The sequence below is a fragment of the Dromiciops gliroides genome, chromosome 2 (genome assembly GCF_019393635.1).
Source record: "Dromiciops gliroides isolate mDroGli1 chromosome 2, mDroGli1.pri, whole genome shotgun sequence".
NCBI classification, from domain to species: domain Eukaryota; kingdom Metazoa; phylum Chordata; class Mammalia; order Microbiotheria; family Microbiotheriidae; genus Dromiciops; species Dromiciops gliroides.
Genome location: NC_057862.1, coordinates 586,857,962 through 586,884,268, shown reverse-complemented (window position 1 = coordinate 586,884,268; position 26,307 = coordinate 586,857,962). Strand labels below are relative to the sequence as shown.

Genomic DNA, 26,307 nt, shown 5'->3' with positions numbered 1-26,307 from the left:
TTCTGTCTTTCTGTCTTTCTTTCTTTCCTCCTTTCTTTCTTCCTTTCTTCCTTCCTTCCTTCCTTCCTTTCTTTCTTTCTTTCTTTCTTTCTTTCTTTCTTTCTTTCTTTCTTTCTTTCTTTCTTTCTTTCTTTCTTTCTTCCTTTCTTTCTTTCCTTTCTTTTGTGGGGCAATGAGGGTTAAGTGACTTGCCCAGGGTCACACAGCTAGTGTCAAGTGTCTGAGGCTGGATTTGAGCTCCCATCCTCCTGACTCTAGGGCTGGTGCTTTATCCACTGCGCCACCTAGCTGCCCCTCCAGGATAAGTATTTTTGAGTCCTACTTATTCTCATATGACTGATCTTGAGACCCTCCATCCTCCTGGCAGCTCTCCTTTGGACAGTCTCCACCTTCTCAGGAGGGGTATGAGGATTGACTGAATGATACTTCAAGCAAAGACTGGATAATCACTTGTCAGATGGGTTGAAGTTGGCGTTCTTCAGGTATGGAGAGGTCTGGATGTCCACTGAGGTCCCTTCCAAGTCTGATATCCTGTTATTCTGTCATTCCTAAAGTAGGTTGTCTAGAACCAAAAACAAAGTTCTAGATCTTGTTAGACTGGAGTAGAGTATAGCAGAAGCATCACCTCCCCAGTCCTGGGCATTGCCTTTCCTAGGATTGAATTAGATTCTTTTTTTGGCCATCATATCAAGCTGTTGACAGATAATTTGTAAAATATAAGATGTATTGATGCTTCAAATGCTATCATTTCCATGAAGAAGATCCCTTCAAGGGGGGCAGCTAGGTGGCGCAGTGGAATGACTGATCTTACTCCAATCAATGGCTATTGTCCTTCCATCAAGATTGAGGAGTTTCTACACACCTCCTAAAGGAATAAGAAGTATAAACACTTCTTTACATGTCTTTTACATTGTATTTGTATTTATTATATTGTGTAGATTTGTACATTCTCTTTCCCAGATGGAAGAATGTAAGCTTCTTGAGAGCTGGGACTGCTTCATTTTTGTCTTTGCATCTGCCATGTCTAGCATTGTGCACCTGGTACACAGAAAGCACTTAATAAAGGCTTAACGATTGATTCTGCCCCCACTAGACTCCCATCGAGCAGGAAATATGCTTTATGATCTGTTCTCTGAGACCCAAAAAACCTCTAGGACTTTTTCAGGCAAACTGCTATCTAGCTAGGCTTCCTCTAATCTTCTATTTATGAGGTTAGTTTTTTGAACCCAGGTGTAAGACTTTACATTTATCTCTATTAAATTTCAGCTTATTAGATGGTTCAAAATTCAGGCCAGCTCACACACACACACACACACACACACACACACACGCATGCACACACACACATACACAGATATAGATATAGATGTGTGTGTGTGTGTGTGTGTGTGTGTGTGTGTGTGTGTATCCTGACTCTGTCCTCCAGCATGTTGGCTAAATGTCCCAGCTTTGTAGCATCTACAAATTTGATAAGTATGCCATATAGTACTGTGATGTTTAAAATCTAAATGTGTGGTCGCCTTAAATTAGAAGCTTTAGCACCAGTCTTTGGGCATTAAGCATTTATTAAAACATACCAAGTATTCATGTGGAGTTCAGAAAGTTAAGAAAAGGCCTATCTAGCCTAGAGTTCCAGCCTGGTCTGATTCTTCCTCAAGTCCTCCACCAAGAGCCTGCTTCAATCATGAACTCTCTCAAACTGAGTGTGTGGAAGCTTTTTATAGGTCCAGAGCATGGGCAGTCCTTACACACTGCTTCAAGCTGGATTGGTTAGCGTCATCTAAATCCATTGGTTCACTGGACTTGAAGGTGGTCTCAAGTTGAGTTCAAAGTCTTTAGCTTCTGAGAACAACACCTTCTTAAGGGCTAGCCAGGTGTGATTACAATCTAGTTAACTGAAGTAGGCTAATGACTAGCCAATCATCTCACTTAATTCAATCAGTTTAGATTAATCTCCAGGTGGGCCTTTGAGTATCTGCTAAATCCCATTATTTTATCACAGTACCTTTGTCATTCATTAAAAAAATTGTAAGCAGCACATGCAAAGCACAAATTCCTGGGGCACTCCACTAAAAACTGCTTTGAAAGTTAAAATCAAACTAATAATAACCACTCTTTATCTAGCTAACTGTACTATTGTGTTATCCAAATTTCTCCATTTTACCCACAAGAATGACTTAAGAAGTTTTTTCAAATGCTTTGCTGAACTCTAGATAAATTATATCATCAACATCCCCTGTATCCATGTTGAAAAAAAAAAAGAAATTAAGTTAGTTTGGAATGACTTGATCTTGAAGTAGGGATACTGGCTCTCTCTGATCAAAACCCACTAGGAAAAGACTCTAATAAACTCATTAATATTAAGATGTAAATGCTTGGAAACCTTTAAGCTTTGCCTTTTCCGGTGGTATTTGTATTTTAACAGGTCAAACAAAGCCTTAAAGTAAAATATTTCATTCAGTGCAATTCTGGCACTAGTTAGTGTTGGGGGGAAATTTGGAAGTATGGGTTGTAGCTGAACCTTCCCAGTACTCTTGAAAGAGAATTACATAAAGTCACTCATTCTGCTCCACATAGGGGTTGGCCTGATCCTTATAAGGGCATACTGGCATAGTTATTCTGATTTCATGCCTCACGGGAGATCATCACAAAAGCCTTATTTACACATAACCACTGGAACCTAAGGGGCAAGGGATGAGTCCAGATGAATTCTTTTTATGCTTTGAGCTGTGATCTGTACATAGTAAGTGTTAACCCCCTCAACAAAGAGAAGAGTTAAACCTTAGCCACTGCTGAGTCTATCTCAATGGTATAACTAGGAATGGTTGTTAGCAAGGTAGGTACGAGGACAGAGCAGTACCCAAAAGTAATGAGGAAGGACTCACCTGGCCATTGATTAGAATCCCACCTATTTCATTTCTAGTTTAGAAGGATGGGGGCAGAAGCGGGAAGAAGTACAGAGGTCAGCATTTCTATATGGGGAAGTTGGTACATCAGGAGATAGAGGGGGGAGAGAGAGAGAGAGAGAGAGAGAGAGAGAGAGAGAGAGAGAGAGAGAGAGAGAGAGAGAGAGAGACTATTGCTAGATTTTCCCTGTGCAGGTATTACTACCATTCCAGTTCAAGATACAGTAACACAGACAAACAAGATAGGGGATTTCAGTCCTGGAACATTCACTCAGAACCTGGCTTAGTTATCTAGGCATATAACCCAGGACAATGGCTGGCTCTCACTATTCACTTGAAAGCCCCATTAATTCAAAAGAAATTCTGGATTCCCAGGGTTCTCAAAGAATTTGAAGGACTTCATTCTACAACCAACTCAGAGTTTTCCCTTCCTTCAGATTTATCAACTTTCCTTTACTTTAAAAGTAAATAGCCTAATACTTCCTTGGTCCTCATCCTTATCTCTCCTCTGATCTGTATATGGAGGCATACTTGTTGAGTAAGCACCTTCTTCCTTTCTTCTTTCTCCTCATTCTAGGGTGAGCTTGCCTAGATGTGAATGGGTCATGTTGGTACCTCATTAATAAAGCTGTCCAGAACTGAAGATCTGTGCCCAGGACAGGAGGAACAGGGGGATGGGGTTGGGGAAAGTCTGTTTTCATTCTGAATTTCTAGTGTCTGGGAATGCAATGGTTAGATTCCATTTTTTTTTTTTTTGGTCTGTGTTCCCACCCCCAAACATCTAGCAGAAAATAAGAACAAAAAAAAAAATGAACAACATATATTGGAGTAACCTTAGAACCACAGTCATAGAAGTTGTATATTCAGTAGGCAGCTAGGTAAATAGGGTGCTAAGGCTGGAGTCAGGAAGACCTAAGATAAGATCTAGCCTCAGATATTTACTAGCTTCGATCCCAAACAAGTCACTTAACCTCTGTCTACCTCAGTTTCCTCAACTATAAAATGAGGATAAAAATAGCACCTACTTCACAGGATTGTTGTATCAAATAGTATTTGTATAGTGGCTAGCACATGGATCTTACTTAACAAATGTTTGGGTTTTTTTCCCTATCCACCCCCACTTTATTTGTAACCTTTGATTGTCCATACCTTTCTACCTATAGAGTGTGGAGTTAAGTCTCAGTTACTTAGCTGCCCCAAGATGAATTGGTTGATTTAGGGTCACTCTTGAATGCCTCCTAGAGAGTGAGTTTCAGTGAAAGGTCTGCACTCTTGATGATTTAGTTGGCTCAGATCCTTAGGAGGATGGACTTTATTGGAAGGAGCCACACTCTCTACTAGCCCATAAAAGTGACCCAACAAATCTGTTCAGCCCATTATTGGCTTCTTTATACTTTTACTTTGTGTCTTTCTTTTTTTGTTTGTTTTTGGTTTGCTTTTGTTTTGTTTTTATAGGACAATGAGGGTTAAGTGACTTGTCCAGGGTCCCACAGCTAATAAGTGGCAAGTGTCTGAGGCTGGATTTGAGCTCAGGTTCTCCTGAATCCAGAGTCAGTGCTCTATCTACTGCCCACTTTGTGTCTTTCTTCCAGAGTCCAACAAGTTGTGGGGGTGGGGGAGATGATGTGGAGAAGAAGAAAGAAAAAAATCCCTTCCCCTACCGTTAATGGTTTTCTTGAAACAGCAGAGCATGGGAATTCTTTGCTTGCCCTAGTCCACACATGATGAAAGTTTTGAAGAGTTAAATTTCCTGGCCCAAGAGATGGCAGATCAGTGAATTATCAAGAATTATTGAAGAAACTCATAACAGAAGTGCTTGTCATGTGGTCTGAGACAGTTCACAGTGTTTCTGGACCCTAGTTTTCTCTGTAGAGGAGATGGGATTTTTTTTTTTTTTGGAGAGCACTACAAACACAGAATCTACCCTATGTACCCTTCTCTCCAGAGAAAGGAGATTTCTTGAGCAGTAACAGTCTTAGGATTACCACCGAGTAACCCAAATTCAAGATTTTTTTGTATATATGTATATATAACATATATTTTGTGTGTATATATGTATATGTTTGTTTGTATATACATATATACATAGATTGTGTGTGTGTGTTCTATGACAGCATGCTTCCTTAGGAGAGAAGAGGATAATTTACATAATAATATAACAGTTGGCTTCTAAATAGCACTTTAAGGTTTGCACATTAACTCATTTGGTCCTCACAACCACCTTGTGAGGTAGTTGCTACTATTATCCCCATTTTTACAGATGAGGAAACTGAGTCAAACAGGGGTTGTGATTGTGCTTTTTAATTACTCTTTTAGGGAAGCAACAGCCCTATTCAGCAGTTAGAGGCTTAGTTCAAGAGTTCTAGACAGTCCAAAATCAAAGTAAAGTAACCACTGCCCCTAAACCATATCCAGCAGGGAACAGAAACATACTCTCCACATAGACATGGGTACAGAGAGGTAATTGATGAGGCAAATAAGCACCTTCAAGGAGTGGGACACCTGGAAGCAGTAAAAAGAGTAATCTACGGGAATCCAGCAGAAAGCTCCCATTCCCTCTTCCCCAGCAAAGAGGTGAAAAGATTGTTGCCTCCTACCTTCATTTATGTGAATCTCATTAACTCTAGGCATAGTTATTTAAAAGCCTCTGAGGGCATAGCCAATTTTCAGCCCCCCAAATGGTTGCCTTTCCTGAGTCAATGAGAAAAAAGGTGTTTACATTTCATAAAAGGATCTGAGAATGCTAAGACATTATTAAGACATTATCATCTCCTAATCTGTGATGAGGTACAATGAGTCAGGAGGGGGAACCTTTCTCCTTTACACTAGATTATAGTTGGTCTTGAATGTTACACTAAGTTTCAACTTTTTCTTGTAGGTTCCAGGATATTATAGAAGGTTCTTGAATAAAGGACTGTCTTGATCCCATACTGTATAATCATCTCATTTCTGTACATATCCTTGTTTCCCTCCCTACCATCCCTTGAAATCAACCCTTGAAACAAAAGTTTAAAAGGAAAGAGGAAAAAAGGCGGTTCCGCAAAACACATCAACTATGTCTAGTGGTATATTGGAACAGTTCACATCCATCATCTCCCACCTCTGTAATGAAATGAGTGAAATGCATTTTCTCAACTTTTCTCAGTTGACAAGTTTGATCATCATTCTTTTTGTTCTATTTATATTGTTGTAATAACTATACATAACTATACACTTTGTTCTGCTTACTTTAATTTGTATCAGTTTATTTAAGTTTTACCATGCTTCTCCAAACTCATGTAAGAAATTACAATGTAATAATATTTCGTTACATCCATGTACCCAATTTGTATAACCATTCCTCAGTGGATCACTCTTTGTTTCTAGTTCTTTAGTTACCACTGAAAGAGTTCTGCTATGAATATTTAGGTTTATATGGGACCTTTATCTGTCTTTGACCACCTTGGTATTTGTCTTAGGATGTCTGGGTCAAAGGGCATGGTCATTTTGGTCACTTTTTTAAAAGGCATAATTCCAAATTGTGAGGGTTTTTTAGAACAAAGAATAGAGATACTCCTAGGTAAGTAGCTAATGCCCTCAGTCTCAAGTCTGTTTTTTCTTTGAACTTTCTACTCCAGGAATTTGGGTATCTGTTAAAGAATTCACCTTGGCTTGTGGTGTACATTGCCTTTGTCATATGGTTTAAATCTCTAAAACCTACATTATTTCTGGTCATTCAGTATGTAAGGGTTGCCCACCCAGGATTTACCAAACAGCTCTAGGATTTTGGGTTTCCCACTTTTCTGCTACAAAATTCTTCCACTCTTCTACTAGTTAGAGGTAGAGGTATCACCTAGGTAGAGGTATTGCCTCACGCAAACTGAGGCTTAGTAAAGATCTTAATTTAGAAAAGCCAAGGTCACCCATTGCATCCTAAGTCATTGCCAGTCATCTTGTCATTTAAAAGTCTTGCCATTGGACTTCAATGACTCTGGAGGGAAGAGTAAGGCTTTGTACAGCTCTGCCTCACTTAAGTCAAGTCACTCACTTGTGCAAGTCAAGACATCACTCTCATGATGTCATTGGTCCTCTAAGGATGAACAATAGCACTACTAGCCCAGGAAGCAAGTTTATTGCTTCTTTCACCTGTCCATCTACATTCTTTGTCTTTCCTATGTAGATTTGGCCAAAAATGTCTAAAAAAGAATTTGGTACTCACTCTTAGATCAGTAAATGATAAAGATGAGATATGAACTCAGGTCTACCTAATTCCACACCCAGGATACTGTCTTTCCATGCTAGTCTGCCTCTTTTTCCTCTTCTCTACCTATATCCATGTTTAACTTGTATAAAGGGAATTTGCATTAAGTTCTTCTCATTGGTAATGGGAATTAGTAATGGTAATGGTAGATGCTCCATGCCCCTAGAGGGAATGTCCTTATTCATTTTCTCTTTCAAATGCATCCTATTCCCCAAAGTCTTTCTCTTCCTCCAAAAGCCCCCCCCATAAAGAGCCTAGAAATATGTATGTCTTTTAGAAGCTAAAACCAGAAATTCTCATGCAAGTTCTTGTTAAATCCATTAACTCTACCAAGTGGTCCCTTCAACACATACATGGAGCACTGAGTGATACTTTTCTTTACCAATGAAGAGAATCTCATGCAAATATTGGTACTTGAACTTCAGGTCACATTAGTTCAGTAAAACTCATTTACTCATCAAAACATTTTTTTTTTACCTTTAAAAAAGTTTGCTGAGTCATGCATTTTCAATTGTTCTAGACCACCTCCATCTCTTTCCCTTCTCTTGGCAAGTTAATCAATGAAAAACCCAAATTATCAAATTTTGTAGCTGAAAACCCGAATTGTCTATTAAAAAAGATAAATCCCCCAGGAGTTCACTTGGGAAATTTCTATAATTCTGAATAAATGTACCTCCAACCTCAAGTGTATCCTTTAAACCCAAAGTAATGACGAATTGGCTGGAAGATAAAAGGGTAGAAAAAAGGAAGGAGGAAATGAAGGAAGGAAGGATTTATTAAGCACCTACTGTGTGCTAGGCACTATGCTAAGCACTTTACAAGTATTATCTCATTTTATCCTCCCAACAGTCCTGAGAGATAAGTACTTATCCCCATTTTACAGATAAAGAAACTAAGGCAGAGATTAAATGACTTGCCCAGGGTCACACAGCTCATAAGTATCTGGGGCCAGATTTCAACTCAGGTTCTTCCAACTCCAGGCCCAGAGCCCTATTTACTATACTGTTAAAAATCAATAATGAAACACCTTTCCCTTTTGCTAGTAGAGAGTTAGAGGACAATAGATTCAGAATGTCATATGTGCTATACGATGTGGTTGTTTTGTCAATTTTGCTTGGCTATTTTTCTTAATTATAAATGAGGAATCAATGGAGGGGCAGTATAGAGAGAAATGACAATTGTAGAGAATTAAAGGCATCAACAAAAACATTTTTTTTAAGGGTGTAGAATTTTTAAAGTATTGCCAGTAGTAATTCTTAGTTTATCAATTAAAAATGCAAATATAATGGAATAAACATACATCTCACTTTATATGGTATTATTATTAAGAAATAGAAAAATTGTCCACACAACCCTGTGTCCTGACTTTACAGTCTATAGTATTTTAATGATTTAGTCTCTCTATAAATGAATATACACTCTGAAATAATATAATAAAATGATCAAATGCAGTCATTGTATTCCCACATAGTGAACATCCAAAATGAATGTTGATACATACACTCCAATCCCTGACATGGACTTTTACTTCTGGACTATTTAGATGAAAACTCACGAATTTCTGATAATATTGTGAAGGCCTGTTTCTTTTCTCTGCCTTTCCACCCAAACCTAGCATCACCATGTAATTTTTCTTAAAGCATAATCCCTGTCTCTTAATATAGTTACTGACATGGGGAGGCTTTCTCTCTTCATTAAGAACTAGATATATTTTGAGATGGTTTTAAGTAAACTTTTGGTTTTTATTTTGTTGTTGTCGTTTGGTTTTAAGGAAATTGAAACTGATCAATTCTGAAGAAATGAATTCTTTTTTTAAAGGGTAAATGAGACTGCCTCACTAGAAGATCAGTAAATCCTGGCCTTTCCCTAACTCCAAAGTCAGAACAGTTCAGCTGACCCGATCAGGAATTTCATTATTAAGAAGCTTAGGGATAAGATTACTCTTTGACTTAAAGAATATTTTATTGGCAGCCAGTTCCTGAAGAGATCTTTTCTTTAAATATTCACTGCTTTCAGCATTTCCTAGCAGCTCAGGGATTTACTGTGAACTCAGGAAAAGTCTGTTTGCATTCTTAAGCAAAGGTTAGGCATTTTAGTTGTGGGTTTTGTAGGTATGTGGGTGGTTTTTTTTTTTTTTCCTATAGACACAATGGAAATCCATTTATCAAAAAGAAGCCTGTTTTTCTACAAGGCAGCTCAAACTAACCAATCTTTTTAAGGTTCACAAAGCTTATCTCTAAGGCTCTTAGTAATCTCTTAGTATCAAAAAGGTTCTTAAAGTGTCCTAGCAGCCATTTTTCTTCAGGGCTTCAGCCATGGCAGCCAACTTGTTGGTATGCCCATTTGGATCACATCCTGGGGAAACATATCAACCATACTGAGAGAGTTAAGACCAAGTAGTCCCAGCAAGATTCAAGGGTCAGAAGGTTAAGGAGGCCTTAGGAGACCAGCCAAGAGAGTTGAATTACTCAAATTAATTTGCTAATTTAATAGAGGATATTTAATGACTGTAATACTCTCTAAAAGTGCTCCTCTAATGCCTTTTCAAGATGCATAGGTAGATGTGGCATTATACAAGTGGGGCTCAAACCCTGTTCTATCAAGCTAAAAAGACTTTGTGTATGGACCTTGTAAAGGACTGCATGTCTGTTCTTCTGGGGCTAGCCTAGCTCACATCGGAAAGTTGGTCACCAAGTGATGATTTTTTTTGTCCTCCCACTCTTACTACCTGGGTGATAACAAATAAATCACTTAAACTTTCAGGGCCTAAGGATCTAATCTATAAACTAGAAAAACTGGTGTTATCATAGGATGGAAACCACTTCACCTGATTTTAGCCATGATACCTTAACTAAGTGGGAACACATCTCTATCAATCATTCATAGGCTTAGCACTTAAAAGGCCTTTTAGAGGACAGACTAGAATAACATTGCACAAGAATATTATTTGATAGGTGGAGGAAATCTGGCCACATCTCAGGGATTGGCTATAAATTTATCAAACCAATTGGATATGGATTGATTTCCAGAAATTAGAATGTGTGGCTTTCCAGCATGCCTTATCTTTGGCCATGGCCAGATCTCTCCTTTCTTACCTTCCTCTTTTGCCAGAGGAGGACCCCAAGAGTTCCAAAGGGTCTGGAGGACTTTGGGCTTCCCCTATTCCCATCTGCATTTTGGCATCATCATCCCAGGACAGTAGCAGCTGGTGACAGTGTGACAATGTAACAGTCTGACAGTGTGTGTATGTCTCTCTGTGTGTATACACACACACACATATACATATATACATACAAGGGGAACTTCTTTTTCACCCCAATGATGAAAGAAAAGGAATTCTAGTAAGTAAGAGTCATGAGTTGTCCCTTTGCCATATGTGCTCTCTCAGCTTGAGTTCAATTTCCCCTGGATACTGTATGTACTTTGGGGAAAGTGTGCCATAGACCTTGGAGAGAGAGAGAGAGAGAGAGAGAGAGAGAGAGAGAGAGAGAGAGAGAGAGAGAGAGACAGATAGACAGACAGACAGAGACAGAGACAGACAGAGACAGAGAGACAGAGACAGAGACAGAGAGAGAGAGAAAGAAAGAGAGAGAGAGAAATAGATAGAGAGAGAGAGAGAGAGAGAGAGAGAGAGAGAGAGAGAGAGAGAGAGAGAGAGAGAGAAAGAGAGGGAGAGGGAGAGAGAGAGAGGTGTTTTGTACCATCTGTTCCTACCGTGCCACCTTAGTAAATATATCTTTTTAAAAGCTATTTAAGGCTGGCTGGCCAAATCGGTTCCCAGTTGATAATGGGGGAGGAGGGAGAGCACATTAGTGGGGGTTCAAATCAATGACATTAGAGCATTGCCTCCTGACTCCTCAGGGGGAGCCCTAGAACCCGGAGCGGGAAATAAAGCCGAATGAGCTCTGGGAATCTGACTCTTCTGTGAGAGTAGAAGTTGGAATCTGGATGCCTGAGTTTACACGAACAACACTAAGACTTGCACATCCTAACTCATAGGAATAGTGTGAAGAACATAGCCTGAAAACTTGAAGGTGCTGTACAGACATGAATTTACTATTATTTCCATTGCTATTATTATTATTATTTCCTTTTTGCTGAGCTTTTTTTAAAAATAAGAACTGTCACTTCATCAGCATATCTGCACCTGTGTCTGAGAAAGTAGCAGGTTGAGGGGAGTGAGGAGGGACAACAAGAGATTAAAGTAACTTTTTCAAGGTCATATAATCAGTATGTGCCAGAAGCAGGACACTCTTACTACTATGCCATGCTGCCTATCTATTATTATTATAGTAGTCATGTACATTAATTAATATTTGAAATTAGTCTTAATAATTTAACTTTATATATTAATCTACTATGACACATAATAGGCTAATTAATAGATAATTGTATATACTTATAATATATTTAATATAATTAAAAGTTGATAATTTACCATTCTGGTCATTAATATTTAATGTTAATAATTAATAACTATTGATTATAATTAATAATAAACTTACTCCCCAATTACCCATTTGAAATATTTGTACAAGATTTATAGGCTCACTCTCTCTCTTTCCCTCCCTCCTTTTTCTCCCTCTCTCTTCCTCCCTCCCCTTTCTCTCCATATCTCTCTCTGTCTCTTTCTTTCTTTCCCCTTGAAATGGAACTGTCATGTACAGTCCACTTGTACCAACTTTGACTGGTTGGCATGGTTCACCAGAGGGTAAGCCACACAGCTGCTTGTCAAACTCTCAGAGTTCTAGGGAGAATCCTTGGAGGCACCTATTCCTATCAACCTTGTATCTCATGAGCCCCCATTGGGAGTTAGGTGGTACCTAGATAGAATGATGGCCATGGAGTCATGATGACTTGAATTCAAATCCTGCCTCAAATCCTTATTAGCTATGTGACCCAGGCCAAGTCACTTAATCTCCTTTAATCTCCATTTCCTCATCTGTAAAAGAGGGTTAATAATGGCATCTGCTTTACAAGGATCAAATAAGAAAATATTTGTAAAGTACTTTGCAAACCTTAAAGTGCTATGTAAATGCTTATTGCTATTACTATTTCCCATGGATAAATCAACTACTATTATTCTATCTATCTTAACCAAAACATACTGAAAATGCAAAACAAGCGCATAACATTTACATAATATAAACTATAAGACTCAATTAAACTCCCCCACCAAAATGCACATAGTGTTCATAAGGAGAGTGGGCATATACCTAAAATTCCAGAATTGTAAAGCATACATGTAGGAAGTACATGTGTCCAAGGTAACTCACAACTATAGAATCAAAGATTTCTGTGTCGCCTTTCTACACTGGGAATTGCCCATAAAAGTTCCTTGACCAATGTTGAGCAGATGTTTCTACTGCAATGCTAAGGTGACCCCATACAGTCATTTTGGTCCTCTATGAGAATGAAGGACAACCACCACACCAACAACAAGTAATAGCTCACTAGGCATACTGTCTTAGCCAGACTAGTCAATCCTTCAGGCTGCTTCTCTAATTTTCTGCTTCTAAGCTGTTCCTCTGCTCAGCTGAACTTAAAAACACCTGTGGTATCCATCAATTCCAGCTTCAAGCTTTGCTTATGCCCCCAGCTAAAGTAGGGTTATGCTGTTTTAGGCAAAGGCAATGACATATTTCCAAAAGTTGGCAAAAACCTCTCCAATCATGTTCCTTTGCAGGCAATCTAGCCACTGCACCACCTAGCTGTCCTTAGCTTTTATGATTAGTAACCAAATTCTCATTTTCTATTATCATATCTCATAATCATAGGACAGTTCTAGTGTCCTAGAAGTCCTAAAATTCTTCAATTTTTCACCTGCAAATCTGAGGAAAACTGTACTTTATTCACTCCAATATTAACCAGACAGCTTCCCATATGCAAATAAACATGTACTATCTCAGAACTCTGTCAGACTTTACTTCTTTCAGAACCTTCAGGTAATTCTATACCCTAGATAAATGACCTGTCAAGGCAGACAACTCAACAACTACTTTTTCTCAGAAAAAGACATGCCCCAGGTGAAGGTAACCTCTTTACACATATGTGTGTGATGCATGTAAATGTATGCATACATGCATACATGTACATAGACACACATATATACTTAAATCACTTCAGAGGATTGGCCACTAAGAATATTGATAGTCCACTGAAATACTAAAATATATATCCACATTATTGAAGGAAATATGCACATTGGTAGGATCACAGAACCATGGGAATATTCTAACATGTTTTCATATGTCTATACTTTTAGGAATCAGAATATTCATAACTATATACATTCATATTTGCTTCCATGATGTTTCCATTCATTGCCCCTAGTTATAACTGCTACAGTTATACAGAGAAATATGCCTGTATTCCCTACCAGCACATAACTCAAGGCTCAAGGTTCAGGGCCCAAGAGTGATGTGAGCTTCCAAGGTAAAGAGTTTTCTAGGACATGGTCAAGAAAGTACTGTAGAGATGAGTCAACAGCGCTGGCTGGAGAGGGAAGAAGGTATTTTGCTGCTACAATTACAGGTTCGCAAACAATGGGATGCAACTATGGTGAACTGAGACTACTCTTTGAGACCAAGATATTTGAGAGGACTGATCCCCTACCAATGTGGTCTTTGACTGTGCCAGAGAAATTTTAGTCACAGAAGGAGAGTTGAAGATAATTGACATTTCAGACCTTTCAAGGAACAACAGACAACCTTTCCCTCAAGACTTTTAAAGCCAATTTAGAAAATTTGATTTTCATTTTAGTAAAGAGACTGTTTAATCTACATAATAGTAACTCATTTGTAAGGCCTCAAAGGTTTGCAAAAATACTTTACCCATGTTATCTCATTGATTTTCACAACAGCTTTTCAAAGTAGTGTTTTTGTCATTCCTATTTTACCTTTAGGTACTGTTATTGATAGAGTCCTGGCTTTGGATTCTGGAAGAGTTGAGTTCAAATCTCATCAAAGTCACTGTGTGACCCTAGGATAGTCACTTAACCTCTTTTAGACTCAGTTTTCTCATCTACAAAATAGAGATAATAATAGCATCTACTTCTCAGGGATGTTGTGAGGAACAAATAAGAAAATATACTTAAAACACTTTACAAATCTTTACGAACCATATAAAGGTTAGCTATAATTACAAGTGAGAATTCTAAGCTTTGGAGACATTAAATGACTTCCTTAGGGGTCACAGGGAAAATTAGTGTCTAAGGTAGGATTTGAACTCAGTTCTTCCAGACTCCTATTCTATCTCTCTATTCACTGTGAGATGCTGCCTCTCATGTGTAAATGTGCAATTATTTTGGGTCTCATAAAGTTGAGAGATTGAAATTCAATGGGAATGGGAGCATGAGCCAACCTAGGTATGAATTATAATGGGATCAAATCATATATTTAGATTAGAAATGTGAGAAACAATCTCAAGAAAAGCAATTATGAGAACTTGTAGCCTAAGCATGCCCATATGGTAATCAATGAACCATATCTTTTGAGTCCTGAAAGAACTGGCAGAGGTGATTGCTTAGTCATGGCCAGAGATATTTGGAAGATCACAGAAAATGACAGTGATACTATAATATTAATTTAAGAAGGGTAAGTGTTCTTCCAATTTTCCAAAAAAGAAAGAGAGAACAGCACTGTGCAAATGGTAGGCCAGTGGGTTTGACTTTGATTTAAATTTTTTTTTTTTTTTTGCGGGGCAATGAAGGTTAAGTGACTCGCCCAGGGTCACACAGCTAGTAAGTGTCAAGTGTTTGCTGTTGGATTTGAACTCAGGTCCTCCTGAATCCAGGGCCAGTGCTTTATTCACTGTGCCACCTAGCTGCCCTGCTACCTGCCCCTTTGCTATTTATTTGGTGTACCTAGATTTTAGCCAAGGTTTTGATAAAGTATCTTCCATTATTCTCATGGTGAAAATAGAAAGAAATGAATTAAGTAATAATAAAATCAGAAGGATTCAGGACTAGTCAGATGGCTAGTTGCTAATGTTTCAAAGTCAACATGACTGGAGGGCTCCATTGGAGTATCCCAAGCATCTCTGCTGTTTAACATTTTTCTCCATAACTTGAATAAAGGCATAAATGGTATGCTCAACAAAACTTCAGACAATACTAAGCTGAGAGAAAGAGCTTACACACTGAATGACAGGGTCAGGATACAAAAGGATCTTGAGAAGCTAGACCACTGGGTTGAATCTTAAATTTTATTAGTGCTAAAACAGCAGTTTCCTGACTCAGCTTCCTTCCCACCTCAAATTCCCCACTTCAGCCACCCCCCAATTCTCTACCCCCCCCCCAGCCCACCTAAACTCACCCCCAACTTCCTTTAGCCCCAGATTCTCTAGAGGCTTACCTGGTGAAACTTCATCCTCTCCACAAAAGCTGATTGGCTCCAGTTTATCTGATGCAGCTTCTAGGCCTAGGGCCAATATAAAGCTCACATTGTCAACTTGTTGGGTGCATGAATCCACTGAGTGGTTATACTGTCATTACCGAGTGACAACATATTTCCAGATGGAGACAAGGAAGGCTGCATCCATCCAGAAAAGCTAAGTGCCATTGTATTTGTTGCATATCCAACTTTGTTGAATGTTCAGTGATTTGAGAGGGCTTTATTCCATCCCAACATCAACTTTAGAACAGTGGGTAGATGAAAAGTCATGAACATGGGTACAAAAAAGTCAACTTCAGGGGCAGCTAGATGGCGCCGTGGATAGAGCACCAGCCTTGGAGTCAGGAGTACCTGAGTTCAAATCTGGCCTCAGACACTTAACACTTACTAGCTGTGTGACCCTGGGCAAGTAACTTAACCCCAGTTGCCTCACTAAAAAAAAAAAAAGTCAACTTCAGAAGTACAAAATGGAGGTGGCATGGAGGACATTAGTTGTCCTGAAAAATATTTTAGGGGTTCTAGTGGATTTCTGAAGGCTCAGTATGGGGAAGTAGTGTGATGTAGCGACTGAAAAAGATCATGTTATCAATGGGTTCCAGTGAGGGGAGCAAAGCTTCCAGAGATAAGGAGGTGCCAAATAATCCTACTATACTCTGCCTTGGTCAGACCTCATCTAGAGTTATTTTGTTTAATTCTGGGTCACGTAGTTTTAGGAGGAGATGGATAAGCTATAGCATGTCCAAAGGAAGGAAACCAGGATGGGGAGCCACCTAGAAACCATTTCATATAAGAATTGATTGATCCTTGATCTGGAGAAGACTCAGAAGAGACATGATAGCTGTCTTTAAGCATCTGAAGATCTGCCATGTGAAGGAGAAACTAGGGGTGTTCTGTTTGGCCCCAGAGGGTAAACCCAGAAGGAATGTGTCAAAGTGGCTAAAAGACAAATGGAGGCTCAATGTAAGGAAAAAAATTTCCTGACCATTAGAGCTGTCCACACATGGAAAGGACTGCCTAGGGAAGTGCTGGCTGCCCCTTCTTGGAGACCTTAGAGCAGAGGCTGGATGTCCATTTGTTGAACACAATATAGGTGGGAACAGGGGGTTCCTTTCATGTATAGGTTGGTCTAGATGGCCCCTGAGGTTCCTTCCAACCCTCAAATTCTGTGATTCTGTGAAATTGTTCAAGTTTGGAACCTAGGAGCTGCTCACGAATGTGAAATATAAGAGAAATGAGATGGAACAACTTGAGCTTGGACTTACAACGGAGGGTGGGCAGCTAGGTGGTGCAGTGGATAGCGTACTGGCCCTGAAGTTGGGAGGACCTGAGTTCAAATCCAGCCTCAGACACTTACTAGCTGTGTGACCCTGGGCAAGTCACTTAACCTCAATTTCCTTTAAACATCTAGGGCCATCTCCAGTTGTCCTGATATATATCTTACCAGTGGAACCAGATGGCTTTGGAGGAGAGAGTGTGGTTGGTGACCTTTGCACAGTTCTCCCTCACTTAAATTCAATTCAGTGCAAGTCATGACATCACCTCTTCGAGAATGAAGGACAAATAATAACAATGGAGGTTTGTTCATCTATTGCACTCCAACGGGGGAAGGGGGAGTGCTATTCCAGCCCCAAATCCAAGCTAATCTTAGGTCTCATAGTAATTACTTAATGAGTGACAACTATAGCAAGAGTAGATAGGTTCATCCTTGCTTGGGCCTTCTCCCAGGGAAAAATACTTAGAGAAGAGTCAGAATAGGAGGAAATGGGGAAGAAGGGGTAGAACTCAATTAAATATAGCTCCTTCCCATGACCTTTGCCTTCAGGCAGGTTCTAAAAGATTTATCCACAGTGTTCTTGCCTAGAAGACTACTTGACACAGTGCTACCCTCAGAGCCCAGCAGATGACTGGGAAACAACTGGCCCCAGAGGAGCTCTAACAATAATAACAACAACAAGAAACATTCATAAAGTTTTTTAAGGTCAGCAAAGCACTTTAAAAATATCTCATTTTGTTCTCACAGCACCCCTGGGAGGTAGTGCTATTGCTATTCTCATTTTACAGATGAGGAAAGTAAAGTCATTAGCAGTTAAGTGACCTGCCCAAGGTCACACAGTTATTAAAAGTTTGAGGAAAGATCTGAATTCATGTCTTTCTGAGTTCAGGTCCTGCATTCTCTAGATTGTACCACCTGTCATCTATGAATGGGTGATGGGGTAAGGAGGTAGCATGATATAGTGACAAGAACATTGGTCTTGGATTTAGAAGATTTAGGTTTGAATTTTAGCTCCAATATTTGCTTTCCTTGACCCTCGGGCAAGTCACATAATCTCTCTGAACTTCAGTGCTCTCATCTGTATTAGGTTCCTTCATCTACATTATGTGCCTTCCACATAATTACACATAATGAAAGGAAAATGCTTTGTGACTCTTATAGGGCTATAGAAATGTGAGCAATTAGTATTCTTTGCTTCTCTTCAGTTAGAGTTGGGAAGTAAAGAAAAGAAGCAAAAGGTCTGATTTACCTCCTGCAAATATAGCTATGATCATCTGGTAGAACAAATTATGCAAATCAGGAAAAATCAAATTTCACCAACTTCAAGGTAATGGCTGAATAAATGAACTTCCCTCAGATAGCTAACCCTAAAGTTGAGACTGGTGGTTTCTCAACTCGAGAGGAAACCTTGGGATTAGGAATTTTCAAAATGAATCTGTTCTCTGGTGTTACTTGTTTGGTTTAAATAATTTTTAAATTATCTCAGTTAAGTTCTTAGGAAATAGGAGAGCTATTGTAGGTAGAGAGCTCAGAATACTGGAGCATGCCAGGGCAAGCTTGCAATGGGATTAGAAATACTTATGCACAGTAGGTTCATGCTCAAAGTAAATGCATGGTTAGGAATTCTAGTGCTGTCTTGAAAATTGCTCTGGACCTATTTTCAATGCAGCATGTGGGAATTTTACTTGGAGATTTATCTTAATCTCAGTAAAAGTCACTTGCCTTCATAAGGCAAAAGTAAGTTAGTTAATCAATAAACATTTATTAAGTGCCTACTATGTGCCATGCACTGTGTACTAAGTGCTAGGGATACAAAAAGAGGCAAAAGACAGTCCCTGCCTTCAAAGAGCTCACAGTGTAATGGAAGAGACAATAAACAAATATGTATGAAGAAGCTGTATGTAAGGTAAAAAAGGAAATAATGACAACATAAACAAATAAGTAAATAAGACAATGGACTCAAGAGGGATTGGGAAAGGCTTCCTGTGTGGGATTTTAATTGGGACTTAAAGGAAACCATAGAAGCCAGCAGGCAGAGGTGAGGGGAGAGCATTCCAGGCATAGTGAACAGCCAAAGAGAATGCTCACAGCAGAGATGGAGTGTCTTGTTTGTGAAACAGCTGAGGCCAGTTTCACTGCATCAAAGAGTGGTGTCAGGGAGGAAGATGTGAGAAGATTAGAAAGGCAGAAGGGGTCTAGGTTAGGAAGGACTTTGAACACTAAACAGGACTGTGTATTTGATCCTGGAGGTGATGAGGAGCCACTAGAGTTTATTGAGTGTGTGTGTTATGGTCAGATCTGAATTTTAAGAAAATAATTTTGAGAGCTGAATAAAGGATGGATGAGAATGGGAAAAGACTTGAGGCAGGCAGGCATACCCACCAGCAGGCAATAGTCCAGGAGTGAGGTGATAAGGGCCTGCACTAGAGTGGTGGCAGTGACATGGGAGAGAAGGGGGAGTATATAAGAGATATTGGAAAAGTGAAATAGACAGGTACTGAGTAAATATATGTGAGTGAGAACTAGTAAGGAGTTGAGGATGATACCTACATTGCAAGTCTGAGGGAATAGGAGGATAGCATTACCTTTTATCATAATAGGGAAGGTAGGACATGGAGAGGATCTAAGGGGGGAAATAAGTGTGGCTTTTGACATGTTGAGTTTAAGATGTCTGCAGGACATCCACTTTGAGCTGTCTGAAAGGCAGTTGGAAATGTGAGATTAGAGGTCAGTAGAAAGGTTAATACAGGATGAGTAAATTTAAGAAGAGTCAGCACGGAGGTGGTCATTAAATCCATAGGAGTTGATGAGATCCCCTAGTGAAGTCATATGGAGGGAGAAAAGAAGAAGACCCTGGACAGAACCTGTGGGACCCCTATGTTTAGAGGGCATGATCTTGATGAAGAGCCAACAAAGGAGAAAGAGAGGAGAGGTAAGAGGAGAACCAGGAGAGAATGGTGTTCTGGAAACCTAGAAAGGAGGAGATCTCCTGTTGAAGAGAAGAGGGAGATCAACAGTGTTATAGGCTGTAGAGATATTGAAGGGAATGAGAACTGAGAAAAGGTCATTGGATTTTTCAATTAATAGATCATCAGCAACTGGAGAGAGCAGTGTTGATGCAATGATCAGGTCAGAAGTCAGATGTTAAGGGATTAAAAAGGACAGATAAGGGGGCGGCTAGATAGCACAGTGGATAAAGCACTGGCCCTGGATTCAGGAGTACCTGAGTTCAAATCCGGCCTCGGACACTTGACATGTACTAGCTGTGTGACCCTGGGCAAGTCACTTAACCCCCATTGCCCCGCAAAAAAAAAAAAAAAAAAAAAAAAAAAAAAGGACAGATAAGATGGAAAGTGGAGTCCATTGTAGATGGTCTTTTCAAGGGGTTTAGACACAAAGGGAGGAAGAAGACAATTATGAATGTAACCTATGGCCTAGCACCCTCAATTATCGGTTTAGCTCTCCCCAGACATGATTAAAAGAGTCCTCAGATCCTCTACTAGCATTCAAGATAACAATGCATATCTGGTACAGGACAACCTTTATTCCACTACAGACAATTGCAAATGCTCCCTTATAAGCCCCTATATGCACAAGAGTAAAGAACTAATATGTATCTTCCATCTTGTACTTATCCCTGGCCTCGAGCTACAATAAAAAACCCCCAAAACTTAATAGAAGAGAATATAATTTAAAACAGCCTTAAACAGTATAATCAACAGTATTCACTAAATATCATTAAAGAATGAGGCACCACTGCCACCTTTGAAAAAAGAAAAAAAAAAGACAGTAAAATATAGAGCTGCCCCAAAACTTGCCGTTGAAGAGTGAGTGGAATCATGCAGGAGGGACAAACAATTCTAGTTTTTCATCAATTAGACATGTGGTCCTCCAGAGGGGGAAAATGCTTTACAGATTGAAACCTAAATTACAGAAAAAAAAATTATTACTGAATTTTTAAAAAGAACTCAGAAAACAATAATGTTTAAAAGTCACATGTAAATATCTCAGCCGTAAAGTGAATGCCATAATACTCACACTGAAAGATATACTGAACACTTTTTTTAAATTATCTTAATTATCATCCATCAAAGCCATTAATTGATTCCTAAGGAAAAATCAGCTGGGAAGAAAGATATTACAAAATTTGTAATTTCCAAATCACGGTCAATTGGTTATTTTTAACGAATCTGCAATATCATTTGATTTGGAGGTGTATCACCAAATAATAGTGATGACCAAACTTATATTGGTTAACTGATTTATAATAATAATGATAGGGGCAGCTAGGTGGCGCAGTGGATAAAGGACCAGCCCTGGATTCAGGTGGACCTGAGTTCAAATCCAGCCTCAGACACTTAACAATTACTAGCTGTGTGACCCTGGGCAAGTCACTTAACCCCAATTGCCTCACCAAAATAAAATAAAATAAAATAAAAATAATAATAATAATGATAGCAGTCATTCATATAGCACTTAAAGGTTTACAAAGCACTTTACTTATATTATCTCATTTGATTCTCACAATCCTTTGAGGTAGGTACTACAGCCATTAATATCAAGCCAGTGTAAGAATCAGGATTCGGGGGCAGCTAGGTGGCACAGTGGATAAAGCACTGGCCCTGGATTCAGAAGGACCTGAGTTCAAATATGACCTCAGACACTTGCCACTAGCTGTGTGACCCTGAGCAAGTCACTTAACCCTCATTGACTCTCAAAAAAAAAAAAAAGAATCAGGATTTGAACCTACAACTTCTTTCCTACAAATCCAGTGTTCTTGCCAATATACCATGCTACCCCCAAAGCACCCAAGTTCTTATATATTGAGAATAATTTTTTTAAAAAATTCATTTGTTACCAGTGCCTCCATTAAAATTCTAACCCAATACCTCACTGTGACATGGAGGAGATTCTAGGTTCTCAACATCTTTGTGAGTAGATCAAAGTTTCACCAGGTCCTACTAAGTTGGAAAAGTTTTGAGTGTTCACCTAGTAATGGACTTAGGTGCTAGCAGTTGAGGGAAAAGCCCGTTCAGAGATGCCTGTCAACCATATGGTTGGCCACTAGGTGGTGTAGCTTTTGACAATAGCAGCTGAAGAAAGCGTGTATTAAATAATGGAGAGGGGGGCAATCTGTGTGAACAGAGTGAGGACTCATATGGATGAAGTCACCCATCCCTGACATATTTGGGTATTGCTTTTGGTGACCCATGTAGCAATGGTCTATCTATCAATTCTAGTGCCCCGAACAAGCAGCACAAAAGAGACTTCCAAATAAACTTGTAAAGACAAATTCAGCTGACCTGATTGCAGAGAAAGGCTACAGACTTCTTCTCCTACACTGGAGGTAGAGCAGCTAACCCATTATCCCGGGAAGAGACAGAGATTCTGGTATCTAAGTCCCTATAAATGGAGAACTTAAGGACACACCAAGAAGACTGATAGGAAGACTGCTACTTTGGAAGAGATCAAAGCCAGTCCAGGAAGAAAAAGAGTTCACTTGAGGTAAGGAAACATATTTAGAGGAATGAAGTAGATGCCCTCTAAATTTTGGCTTCCTATGTAAAAGCTCCAGGGACTTCCTCCTAGTTTGGGGAAAACTTTGTTTTTCAAGACTATGTCTTTCATGTTAGACTAGATATTTCAATGCATCAATATCTGATATTTGTAAAGTTTTCTCCCAAATTTAACTCTTAATTATATACTGTTTCTGAGTGTCAAGCACAGATACAAACAGGAAAGAAACTAGTCCCACAACTTCTAGCCTTTGGCTCCCATTCCTGCCGGGTTCTATAATGTCACTGTTCTTGAAGAAGAGTTACTGGACCATAATAAGAGCTATTCATTCCTTAATGTCTGTGGCAGGAGCCTCTGAGGAATGAAATTATTCTTATTGGACTTCAAACTTTAACATGTATTATAAGGTGAATGGCCAACTTAAAAAAAAACTTTAAGGTTTGTTCATCTCATTTTATTTTATTTTATTTTATTTTATTTTATTTTATTTTATTTTTGGCGAGGCAATTGGGGTTAAGTGACTTGCCCAGGGTCACACAGCTAGTGTTAAGTGTCTGAGGCCGGATTTAAACTCAGGTCCTCCTGACTCCAGGACCGGTGCTCTATCCACTACGCCACCTAGCTGCCCCTATCTTATTTTATAAAATGGTAAAACCTGTGTCTCCTTCCTTCCATAATATCTCAAACCTAACTTTCCATTTCAGTAAAAAAAATTTCCCAGTCGGTCTGATACAACAGCCTCCTGTATGTTTTTACTTTTCTTTAGAATGATCAGTACATCACAAACTGTAAATTGCAAGGTGACCTGAAGGATTATATGCAAATATCATTTGTAACCACATTTAAGAATTCATTCTGAATCGCCAAGTTCCTAATAGTTTGACTTAACTGAACTACAAGCAACCAAAATACTATATATATGGATTTTTGTTATTTCCATGAAAAAGTCACTAGAGGGCGTGTTGTGACCAAATACACTTCAGGATTATAAATAGCACTTAGAGAATTGGAGACCTTAGAGGTCACTTAGTCCAATCTTCCCCTCAACCAGGAATCCTTTCAACAGAGCCCCTGGCAGCTGTCCTGTCAGTCTCTATTTAAATATCTTCAAGGACTATACACTGGAGCAGCCTATTCCAATTTAGACAACTCTATTCAGAGAATATTTTAACTGAATGGGAGTGTGGCATTCATTCAATAAATTTGTCTCCTTTCTCACCACCTCCAACCTGTATCATAAGGCAGTGTATTAGGCACAGCATGGCTATAAATCTAAGTAAGACACTATTTGCCTTCACAGAGATGATAATAGCTAACATTTATATATGTAATACAGTTTAGTTGACTCATGTGATAATTGAAACCTTGGTTAATAGCACAAGGGGTGAATGTGGCATATCAATATCATGCAATAATGTAACATACAGACCAAGAAACATAGGAAGGCTATGCTACTTTGGAAGATAGGGCAACAGTATTAGCAGGTGATCAAAGATATGGAAACCCACTGTAATAAGTTTAGAGCTTAGCCACTAGGACCTTAAGTGGCCCATATATGGTAGAATATATTTAGATAAATAAGATTTTGGATCTGGAAAGCCCTATTCCACATCTCAAAGGGAAACTGTGATTTCCACCTTTTGGTAGAGCTGAATGCCCACTCTTCATTTTTCCAATTGACAAAAAGGATACTGGACTAAAATTACATTTATCCACGTAATATATATTTTCTATAAAAAATACATATCAGGTATTTGCCATCTAGGAATATGATGTTCTTTTGGGGATTCAGAATAAAAGGTGGCTGGAATGTAGTCTTACCCCAGACTCAGAGGACAATAGTTGGCTTACCCTTAGCCCACTTAGCTCTCTGTCACCAAATGTTTATTACACAAAAGACAATCACAGATATCTAGCAAACTTAATTATCTAAGCAAGTAGTAAAAGAAAAAAATCAAGGAAGTTATACAGATTAGTTTAAATGATAGAATTCACAAGATCAAATGAGGTCTTCAACTCTAGAGTGAAATAACATTTTGTTCAATCAAGGAGAGAATGATCTCACCAAAGAAGTTTTCCCTTAGTAGTATCTAGGACTTCAGATGCTTGGAATCAAGGTCCACATTGGGAGGATGGCTTTCCCCACAGGTCTGTTGCTCTGGGGACTCCTGTTGGCCATTCAAAAGTTCCTTGTCTTTATTTTTGTCCCATCTAAGACACTGCCCCTCTCCTCCAAAAACACTTTCTCTTACAAACATCACACATAGCATCATGGACTCAAAGACGTCTCTGCCAGTCAGGAGTCACATTTCCCTCTGAGTACACAGCATCTAGTATCACAAGATGTCCTTTAGAGGATGAACAAATCTACTTGGGGCAAGGTTGGGGCTATATAAAGGTGCAAACACTTTATATACAATAACTCAATCAATCCTTATATAAATGTTGTAAGGGGCTAAAATTCTAGCTATGATGTCTAAAATCTAATAAGTGGTTGCCTTAAATTAAAAGCTTTAGCAAGAGTTTAGACTTTTAAGTATTTATTAAAGTGCATCAGAAGTTGGTGAGGAGAGAGAGGTAAAAATCTGTCTCTAAGAGCACCCCACATCTCACCCACCAAGGCCCAAGTCAGCAACTGAAAAGACCTCGCGCCTCCCTCCTTCTCCCAGAAGCCTCCTGCAAAACAGGAAACAGGGCTGTCTACACATATACAGCTCCAAGCTAATTGGTTGGTAGCACTGATTGACAGCTACCCACAGATGGCAGACACAACTAACAGGTGGTAACTTCTGAACACTAAAGTCACATGGTTTCCAAGTCACATGCTTTCTCCTCATGGCAGAGCTTTCCTGCAATATCTTTCTCACCGGGTTGGTAGCACTCTAAATCTCACAGCGTAAGGATCAATTGAATCAATCAATTAATCACCCCTACTCCAATTAAAGTAGCAACAAGATGCTAATAGTACTGATATATTTATAGATGAGAATGTTTTTTAGCAAATCAACTAATAATTCAAAGGCATTAAATTAGTTGAAAAAGTTTTTAATGAATTTAGAGGTAGCAAAATACTTCTATCATTGGATAAAATGAAATGATGCTACACAGGAAGTGTATTGGAACGAGTTGAAGAAACTCAGATCTGTCCTCTAGTGTTTAAATAAAACAGCAAGCAAGTCTGAAAAGCCAACATTCCAGTGGCAGTCTAGCCCAGTAGTAAAAACAACATTAGTCAAGTGCCTGAGTAAGATAAATTTCTTGCTGGGGGGCAGGGGGTGGGGAGGAGGGGAGAGTCTCTGTCTCTTCTCCTCCCCCACTGACCAGAAGAAGACTTGTAAATTTCAAGAGATCAGAAGATCTGGGACTTCTCATCTATGATGGTAAGAGTGCCCTAAAATAACAGCTGCTAATGAAAGATGAGAGAGACATTGAAGACAAACTAGACATCCCAAGGAAAGACTGTGTAAAGAGTCTTTCCAAGAGCCCCTAAGAAAGCTACAACATACCTAGGGAAGATTCATGCAAAACACACTTCCAGCAATCAGAAACTGAGTTACTCCTCCATTTGTGCTCTCTTACCTTGGACTATGTACGTACTTGTGGAAGAGTGTATCCCTCATCCTATTTACTATATAGATTACTTTAGGTATTTCTTAAAAAGAACCATCTGATTAGCAAATTGACATCAACTAATAATCAATGAAAGAGTACAATAATGGAGGGTCATAAGCAACAGCATTAAAAAGACATTCCTGGATTCTCTCAGATTTAACCCTAGATCTCCAAGAGGAAAAGTAGCCAGACATCTTATAGGGACCTAACCTACCCATTTGAATGAAGGTTTCATATAATAGTTCCAGAAGCTGCATTAAGCTCACATTTTACATATGGGTTCAGCACTTAAGGAAGAAGGTAAAGGGGTCACTGCTTAGAGAGAGACACCAACCACCTAGTGGGATAAAAGAAAAGGCTGGGGAC

The 26,307-nt window shown here is 39.1% G+C and overlaps 1 pseudogene; it reads left to right on the top strand.

Annotated features, from left to right (window-relative positions):
• Positions 1-16,370: 16,370 nt before the first annotated feature.
• Positions 16,371-26,307, top strand: part of LOC122739342 — a 48,452-nt pseudogene continuing 38,515 nt past the window's right edge.